At 39.2% G+C, this 9,021-nt stretch overlaps 1 pseudogene; it reads right to left on the bottom strand.

Moving 5' to 3' along the window:
* Positions 1-2,896: 2,896 nt before the first annotated feature.
* LOC146487601 (uncharacterized) lies at positions 2,897-5,527 on the bottom strand (annotated as a pseudogene).
* Between the last annotated feature and the right edge of the window lie 3,494 nt (positions 5,528-9,021).

A 9,021-nucleotide genomic window follows, 5' to 3' on the forward strand; every position in this document is an offset into this window, starting at 1 on the left:
TTTTTTAAATCACTTTATTTAAACAGTCAAACACACACTACAGAGCAGTCGTATAAAATATTACATGCAAGTGATGCGAGAAAACAAGACATTTACACTACACTGTTAACTACATGTAACAAAGGTTACAATGAATCTCATTTAAAGAATTTAAACTATTAAGCTACAAAGAAAAACAAAAACAAAAAAATATACAAACAATGACAATGAAAATTAGTTGTCAATTTGTGACCTGGAAAGCGAAAACGGGCACTAACGGTTTTCCGTTTAACAGGCAGAAAAACGGATTGCAAACGATGTTAAGCGGATAGTAAAGGGTTACTGCAAGCATTTACAAGGATTCCAGTTCCGTTTAAACGGATAAATAAAAGTGTTAAATTGTTGGGCAAAGTCCAAAAACGGAATGACGTAAACGTTAAACGGTTGCAGAATTTTTTAAATGGAAGGCTGAGAACATTAAACGGTTGAAGAAAGTCGTTAAACGATCATAAACAGAGAGCTCAAAACGTTGAACGTTTCAATAATAATCAGTAAACGGTTTCAAAAGTTTACAAGGAAACGAATGTAAACAAAATTAATAATTTTGATCAACTGTTGTCAAATACTGAAAATAGATTTCACTATAATACGTAAATACTGGAACCTTTTAAATGGAAATCTAAAGTATCTCATTTAGTTCTGTCATTTCATGCTGGACAAGCTAGCAGCGGAGTATAAAAAGTTATAAACAATCACACATGACGTGAGGCCTTGAATTTGCATAATATTGAAAACATGCGACTTCGCGGACGAGAGGTCACGTCCGTCATTCAGTCACCGACATCAACAATTTCTAAATGGCGTGCAAAACACACTGATTTTGAAGGGTGAGAAAATTTCCACATTATGCCGAACATTGGTTGTATTTTAACCGAACTCACGTGCGGCAAATGAAAAAACGTCATTATTTGAACTTTGAACTGGACTACGGCTAAGTGGAGAGCGCTGAATAAAGCCGAAAGCTTGTCAAATCTAACCTGAGTCAAGTTTGAATTAAATTTACTACATTTAACGCTTAACATTACCTGTATTACAGTAGTCAGCATTCTCTGTCTGAGGCGAGTGTAAAGATCTGAACGCTTTTCATAAAGGCAGTAAACAAAACTGTTTAGATATTAGAGTTCAACCATTTGTCATTATACGTCCGCAAAGTGGAAATTTCTTAGATTCTGGTCCGTGATAGAGGACGTTATCGATAACTAGCTCTTCGATGTTGAAAAAGGCTTTCTTCTTGTCTTGTTTGGTTTTTTTGAGAAGCGGATATAAAGCCTTCCTAATCTCTTCCACTTCGTTGGGAAAGTCATCAGCTACACCATATCTTCTTCCTTTCCATAATTTTTTTATGTGGGATTTTATGAGTTCCTTGTACTTGAAAAAGGATTCTATGTACCCTTTCAAATTGCATCTCTTCAAGATCCTCGTTGGAAATTTGCATTTCTTTCTTTAAGAATAGCCTGAGCTTTCTCTCTGTGTCGCTTGGTGACTCATCTTCAGAGTCCTTGATCCCAAAAAATTTAACATTGCTCCAATGGTTGTAGCATTCCTGTTTAATCATTCGGCGCTCTAGCTGGTCTAATTTATCAAGCTTGTTATTAGCGACACCCAGCTCCTAGGTTGTTGATTTAATTTGCAATTTTAATTCCTTCACTTCTGCTTAAGTGAACTCGAGGCTTTGCCATAACAATTCCAACTGTTTCATTTTAGCTGGCACATGTTCACCTTCAGGAATCAACAGCAATACCTGATCAAGCTTCTCATGATTGGCATCAATTTTACCATTGCAAATTGTACAACCGTTTCACGCATGTCCTTCATTCATAAGTTCATCATTGGTTTGCAATGCTTGTTGTCTTATCCTTTTTCTTCTCGGTCGGTTCTCTTGACCTTTTTCCGTATTTGCTGGAGCAGACTGTGGCTCTTGTCCCTTTCCCTTATTTTCTTTTGGCATTATGTCTTTATAGTTAGTTGCCTTAGAAACCAAGTATGATTTACTCACGGGCAGGCAGAGTGAGCAAAAACATGTCCGCCATCTTTCACTGCTCATCCCAGTCTCCCTTTGTTGCTTCCTGAAACCTTGAAAGCCACCCTATTCAAATTAAGTTACACCCTTTTATTGACATGTAATACAGTAGATACCAGCAAAGAGCAACTGGCTTTATATCCAACGGAAAAGTCGCTATCCACTAGATGTAATTCATTGGTTGAAGTACATTTTCTCTCCTCGATAGAGATTTATCTGCTGGATAGAGTTGTGGTGTGTTGGTGTCTTGCCTGTGCTGCTGCTCTCAGGTCCGCTAGAAATGGGCTTTCCATTGTAATTTTCTGTTTTTTGATCACAAGAAATATTGTTTCCAGAGGAGTCAGTTCCGTGTATTTCGATTGCTCCATTATCATTGTTCATGGCCTTGTAAGTATCCGTGTCCTCGGTTCCCTGAACTACCTTTGTCAGTTTCTCTGGAATACCGGCAGAGAGGTCGTTATTTACAGTGTTTGCGTTTATATGATTAAATTCTTCATCGTCGTCAGCCAGGTTCTCTGCAATGCCTTCAGAGAATTCGTTCTTCATGGTGTCTGAATGTATGTGATGAGATTCTCCATCAAAGGTAGCCAGGTTTTCTGCAATGCCTTGGAAAGGATTTCTGCTTTTGTACTCTCCCACTCCATCGATATTTCCTTTATCCTCAGAAATTATCCCTCATGCCCGGCCAGGGGTGGTAGTGGGATACGAATATACCCTATATTTTCCCCACAAGATACCAATATACCTTAAAATCGTAAAATGTGTCATACTTAATACCTAAAATTATTTTAAAACAATACTAAATACCTAAAAATGAATGAGACAATGAGACAGATCTTAGTAGAAGAGAAACTCGTTGTTCACTGCCCTCTTTCGCTTCCTTTGCGGCCGACCAACGTCTGTGGTCATCAAATCTTCGTCACCTTGTTCCTCAAAGTAGTTCTCAGCAAAAGGTTCTTCATCAGCTTCATTGCAAGAGGTGGTGTCAGTGGACCCGTCCAACGAGGCCAGGAGCAGATGATACTCCCCCTCATCTATTTCAATAGTTTCATTGTCAACAACTGTAATGTTGCTTACCACCCCTTTTATTGCCTCTTTTGGGATGACATGTTCTTCTCCAGAAGTAGTAAATAATAGCAGATCAACAACATCCTGGGTGTGACAAAGAGTTCTGACATACACAGCACTTTCACAGTCGTCAACGACATCCTATAATAGTTTTATAATATACAGTGGGCTGTTTGGAGCAGAACGCAGTTTGTACATTCGGGAAACTACAACATAGGTAGACTGAATAATGACAACGTTATGAGTTGTGCTGGTATCTTGTTGAGCGCGGATGTCTTCATTTAGAAGCACGTCAAAGTCAACTGAATCTTGTTCTGGGGGTGCAGACTCGTAGAGGTTCAATGGCAAGGTGACTGGCTTGTCTTTCATTGAAAGGTTCCTTGTGGTTTTCTGCCTGACACTCCTGCCGTTCTGCTGTGTCGACTGTTGGAGCTTGTTTCATTGCTTCTTAGTTAAGCAACCAGACGAAGGCTTTGGTAATTTCGCAAGGTCGCAGAAGTTTATGTCAACATCGCCTAAAGTAGGATGAAGGTAGTAGGAGACCACTGGATTTGTAAAGTACCTGTAGCTTGTACCTGTGACACGTTTCAATAATTCGTTGATACATCTGGAAAAGAAGTTTTCAACAAAGAGAGTTAAGAGGCTTACAACGTCAACGTTAGGAACAGACCCCCAGCATCAGCGGACGAAGAGACATAGAATTCAACACTGTTTTTGCAAGCTACTCCAAACATACTGTTGACGCCAACACTCACAGAACAAATGATGTCTGCAGTGACACTTAGTCCATCAGTTACCATGGTCATCAAATGGATTTCACCTGTTATTTCAGCAACACAAATTTGATTTTTTTCACTAGAGGAAAATGCAATGGCAGTGGGCTTTATTGAAAGCTTGTTACAAATGGACACGATGTGCACTTTGGAGGATTGGGTACCATCTTCCACAGTTGTACTTTTCCCATGTTCATGTATCCAGGTTTTTACTACTTTCTGTAATTCTGACTTCTTTGATCTATCCGCTTGTCGCAGTAGTTTTCAGTCATTCAAAGCTTTGCACAGCTGTTTTATGGTCATTTTCTCTGGGGTTAGGAAGTACTCTCCAGTGAGATCACAGCACGCAATCCGTTTTTCTCCAAGCTCAGCAATTAAAAGAAGGCCATCTTTGAAAGCAATGCCTACTGGGTTGTTTAAGCCGGAAACAACTTTTGTAACGTCTACTGGGAATGTAAGCGTCCCGAGAAGATCGTTCCCTTGTCCTTGTCTGAGATAAGAAATGTTCCCCAAAATGCTGGGCATACTGACACTGGACTTCTTAACACTGGTAGCTTCATAAATACGGTAAACTTCTGGAGTTAAAGTCTGCACTATGCGTTTTGCATTTGCTAGACCCTGTTGAACTTCTGGTGAGCAGATTTCTATCAGTGTCAACATTCATGAATTCGGTCTTTGTTACTACAAGCAGCCAGTGATAAGTGAGGCATAAGCAAATGTTTCAAGTTTGAATCTACCCATGCAGTTCCAAGTAGAACAAGATTTACGCGGTTGCCATCTACAAAACGATACCAGTTAGCAAATAATTGGGTATGAGATTGCAATTTTTAATTTTTTTGTGAAAGGGTGGGGGAGGGTGTGGAGAAGGGGGCTGTCCCGTCGAGCATCTCGCACGTAAGAACCATAAAAACCTGTAAAATGAATTATAAATTTCTGTATCATTCAGGAAAAACTTAATACTTTATACCCGAATTTTGACCAAAAAATGCCATTTACCTAAAATAAAAAGGCCCAAGATACCATATACCCAAAACCCCTGGCCATGCCTGATCCTTGTGTCAAGGACATTACCCTCCTTCCCATGCAACAGACTTTTGTAGCCATGTTTTGATATTCCAACATTCTCTTCAAGGAAAGTACTCTTGTCCACTTCTTCGCGCCTTGTCTGGTCAATATCGCGGTTATTTGGAACCGTGTTAACACCCCTTGTCATTCTGCGACCACCATTTTTTTGTTTTGTACCCTTCTTTACATCCTCTGTTAGGCTATCATGTTTTTTTTTATTGGGAAGGTACAATTCTCTTTGTGTCCGTTTTCCTTTATCTTGATTTCCTGGAATGAAACCATTCTCTTTCAAACCACTTCTCGTCATTGACATTTTTTCCATAATTTTTCGTCCAGCTGCGACTCCATTTCTATCGTTAGTGATATCGTTTTGACATTTCCTTTGGGTTGCTATCTTTTTCTTGGCATACTGAACTCTTATCCATCTGGCGTTTGCCTCCTCCTTAAACTTATTGCTTTCCGGTGTTGGCACTTGTTTGCGCTCCTCAAGATATAACGTTGATTTCCCTTTTGCAAACAGAGTTCCCCAATCTCTTCTATCGAAGCCGATGGCGTAGCACATTGTGACAATCCATCTATTGCCAAGATCCTAAATGTTCACTTCTCTACAATTGGCACTAAGCTCGCAATGAAACTGAAATCCTTCATTACCTTACTATCTCCCCCTGCAAGGTCTACTGATTTGCCAAAGTTTGTTTTCAAACCAATCAATGAAGAGTTCGTATGCGGCCAACTTAAACAACTCAGAACTAACAAAGCAATTGGCCTAGATAATATCAGCGCTCGTCTTCTGAAAGACTCAGCTAGCGTGATTAGTAAAAGTCTGACAAATTTGTTGAATCAATCTTTGGTCACTCGTAGCTTCCCTTCCCCATGGAAGTTTGGAAAGGTATCTGCCGTCTTCAAAAAAGGCGATCGCTGTGACCCAAACAACTCAGGACAATAACTGTGCTACCTACATTAAGCAAGATTCTGGAGAAGGCAGTACATAACCAACTCTACCATTTTCTCAATGAAAAGAAGATCATTACCCCCAAGCAAGTTGGTTTTCGACCTAAGCTATCAACTAATACAGCTTTGACACACTTTACAGATAACATACTTCTGAACATGGACTCTGCTCGTCTTACAGGAGCTGTTTCCTTGGATCTCTCGAAAGCGTTTGACACAGTTGACCACAACCTTTTACTTCATAAGCTTATATCGGTCGGACTCTCAGATGACACTCTAAATTGGTTCCAGTCATATCTCATGAACAGGAAACAAAGGACGCCTGTCGGAGATGCACTCTCTGTGGCTGCGCCAATAACTGGTGGGGTCCCTCAAGGAAGTATATTAGGACCCCTTCTTTTTCTTATTTACGTAAATGATTTACCATCATGTCAGCTTGCCAGTGAAATTATTCTTTACGCTGATGACGCTGTGATTTTATTACTCATCGACTAATCTCTCTGACCTTGAAAGTAAGTTAAATTCAGATTTGGCTACAATTTCCAACTGGTTTTCGAGTAATCTGTTGACCTTAAATATCTCTAAATGTAATTTCGTTATTTTTGGTAACTCACGAAAGCTTAAACTAGTTAGTGACGTCTCTCTTAAGGTAAATTCCTCTGCTATTGATAGGTCTGGCTCGTTTAAGTACTTGGGAGTGGTTATTAACCAAACTATGTCTTGGTCCGAGCACATTGACACTCAGTACAAAGATCAATCTAAGGATTGGAATGATAAAGAGAATACGACATCTTCTGCCTCTACATACTAAGCTAACACTATACAATTGCTTAATCATCCCACTGTTTGACTATGGAGATACAGTGTGGGGTGATAAAAATAACAACACGCTTATGGGTCAGCTGCAAGTTCTTCAAAATAAGGCAGCCAAGGTCCTGCTTAATTTACCACCAAGAAGTTCATCAACCGAGGCACTAGATCATCTGGACCTAAAGCCCCTCTTAAAGAGACGACACTTCCATCGCTGTATTATGATACAAAAATATCTGTTGGGGGAAATTGATTTTAAATTTGACGTCAGACGCAATAGTAGTTTTCATTCTTATCTAACTCGTAGAAGTAATGATTTACACCTTCTTCACGTGCGTACCAATTGGGGCAAGCAAACTTTTATTTATCAAGCCTCTAAGGACTGGAACAGCTTAGACAACGACTTTAAAAACAGCAAATCATTGTCCCTTTTTAAGGCAAAGCTTAAAAGTTTGTGAATGATGATTTTTTAAGCTATTTTTAAATTCGTTTGATCTTGTGAAATAATTTTTAGGTTATTTTATTTTTTTATTTCATTTTTAATTTGTAGGGCCCCACTGAAAACCGCCAAGGCGAGTGGGCTCCCTGGATAAATATTATTATTATTATTATCCATTTTCTCTCTAACATACTCTTTTCCGTCTGCACACTCATCGTCTGATATGATCACTTCTCCAAGGAAGCGAGTACCGAACGGGACATTATGAGCACACAGAGGAGGTTTGACATGCTCTCCATGTATTCCAAGTCTAGAAACATTGATTAAATCACTTAGAAGACAAGAGATCGGAGAGCATCTAAAAAAATGGAGTGAATGGTTGGGGACAGGAACTACTTCAAGCTGGCTGAAAGATCAGTATTTCGGTTGAGAGGTATGTAGGGCCATAATGCAGAAGCAGTGGTAGCAATTCCACCAAGTGTTGCTGCAGCTACCCCACAAAAAATTGCCACAGGCTTGAATTGTGATGTTCTTAAGACAAGCCTTACAGGCTTGGGTGTCATGTTTCCTTAGTCGAAGATGGCTGTATCAAAGGGAGCAATTTCCCTCTTCAAATGTTTTAGGATTCCCCAGCAATAGGTATCAATATAGTACCATTTGTTCACCGTCAAGCCCACATAAATTAATGTCCAGTGATTTCCTGGATTTCCACGCTTGCTGACGAAAACTTCGTTTGACTTTGTTTTCCCAACATTTGCAAAAAAGGAAGACATACTTTACACCATATTTGACCTTCAAGCAAGATAATGCTATTTAGAATTTCTGCTTCTGTGTCCTGGCTATTTCTGTTAAGACTGTCAACAATACCAGTTATTACGCTGAAATTGAGCCAACCGGTTCCTGCCAAGGCTGCCAGACCAGAGGCAAGGATGTATTGGTGGCTTCTTAATGGCCTACAATTGCTAGGAGTGTTTGAAATTTTACTAGCATAGGACGCGAGGTCTTCTTTCGAATATAAGCATATCGAGTTGGGGACTTTGATATCCTTCTTCAGTTACTGCTGGTCTTTGATAATGTCATTCTTTTTAGGGCGGAGGCTATGTACTTTTAAGAGCGTGTCCACGATAGGACCAGGCAGGAGGTGATAATACTCAAATCACCAATTTGGCTCAAACTTGGCAGAAAGATTAAGTGTCATGAACATATTCATGTGGTAAAACAACAAGTCAAAATATTCAATTTTACCAGAGTTATGGGTAAAACCTGAAAAATGGCCATTTTGGCACAAATTTATCCATATTAATTAGTCAAACTCAATTGAGTGGTTAGACAAATATAATTGTGATCTGCAAATCAAACCCACTGAATTGTCTTTCTTATCGACCAGGCTTGTAGCACAGTGCGTAATTTCAATCGGTACCTTTGATTTCATTATTTGCCTGAACCTGAAGTAAGAGGCTGTTTAAATCATTTTCACGAGAACCTCAAAGTTGGCTTTTTTGTACCCAAATATCTCTAATGGCCAACAACTTAACTATGTAACTTAACTATAAGATTGAAGAGGCATATCATAACCTTCAAAATACGGAATAAAATTTTTGGGCAAATGAATAGTTTGTTTGTATGAAGCAAATATGTATTACCACCTGAACGATTTTTGTCGATTTCATCAAAATTCATGTTGCAAAAAAAAAATCTTTCAATCTTCTGACTGAACATGAAAAGACAAGGAATGTTCAGTAAATGTTTTCTAACAATAACAATGACAAAATTGGCGATATTAGTGGGTTACGGTTAGTTTGACCGAGCTATTAAGAGCTAGGTGTCCCCTCTTTTTCATACAAATATTTATCTCC

This window comes from Pavona decussata, unplaced genomic scaffold (assembly GCF_977016875.1).
Source record: "Pavona decussata unplaced genomic scaffold, jaPavDecu1.1 SCAFFOLD_14, whole genome shotgun sequence".
Taxonomy (NCBI): Eukaryota; Metazoa; Cnidaria; class Anthozoa; order Scleractinia; family Agariciidae; genus Pavona; species Pavona decussata.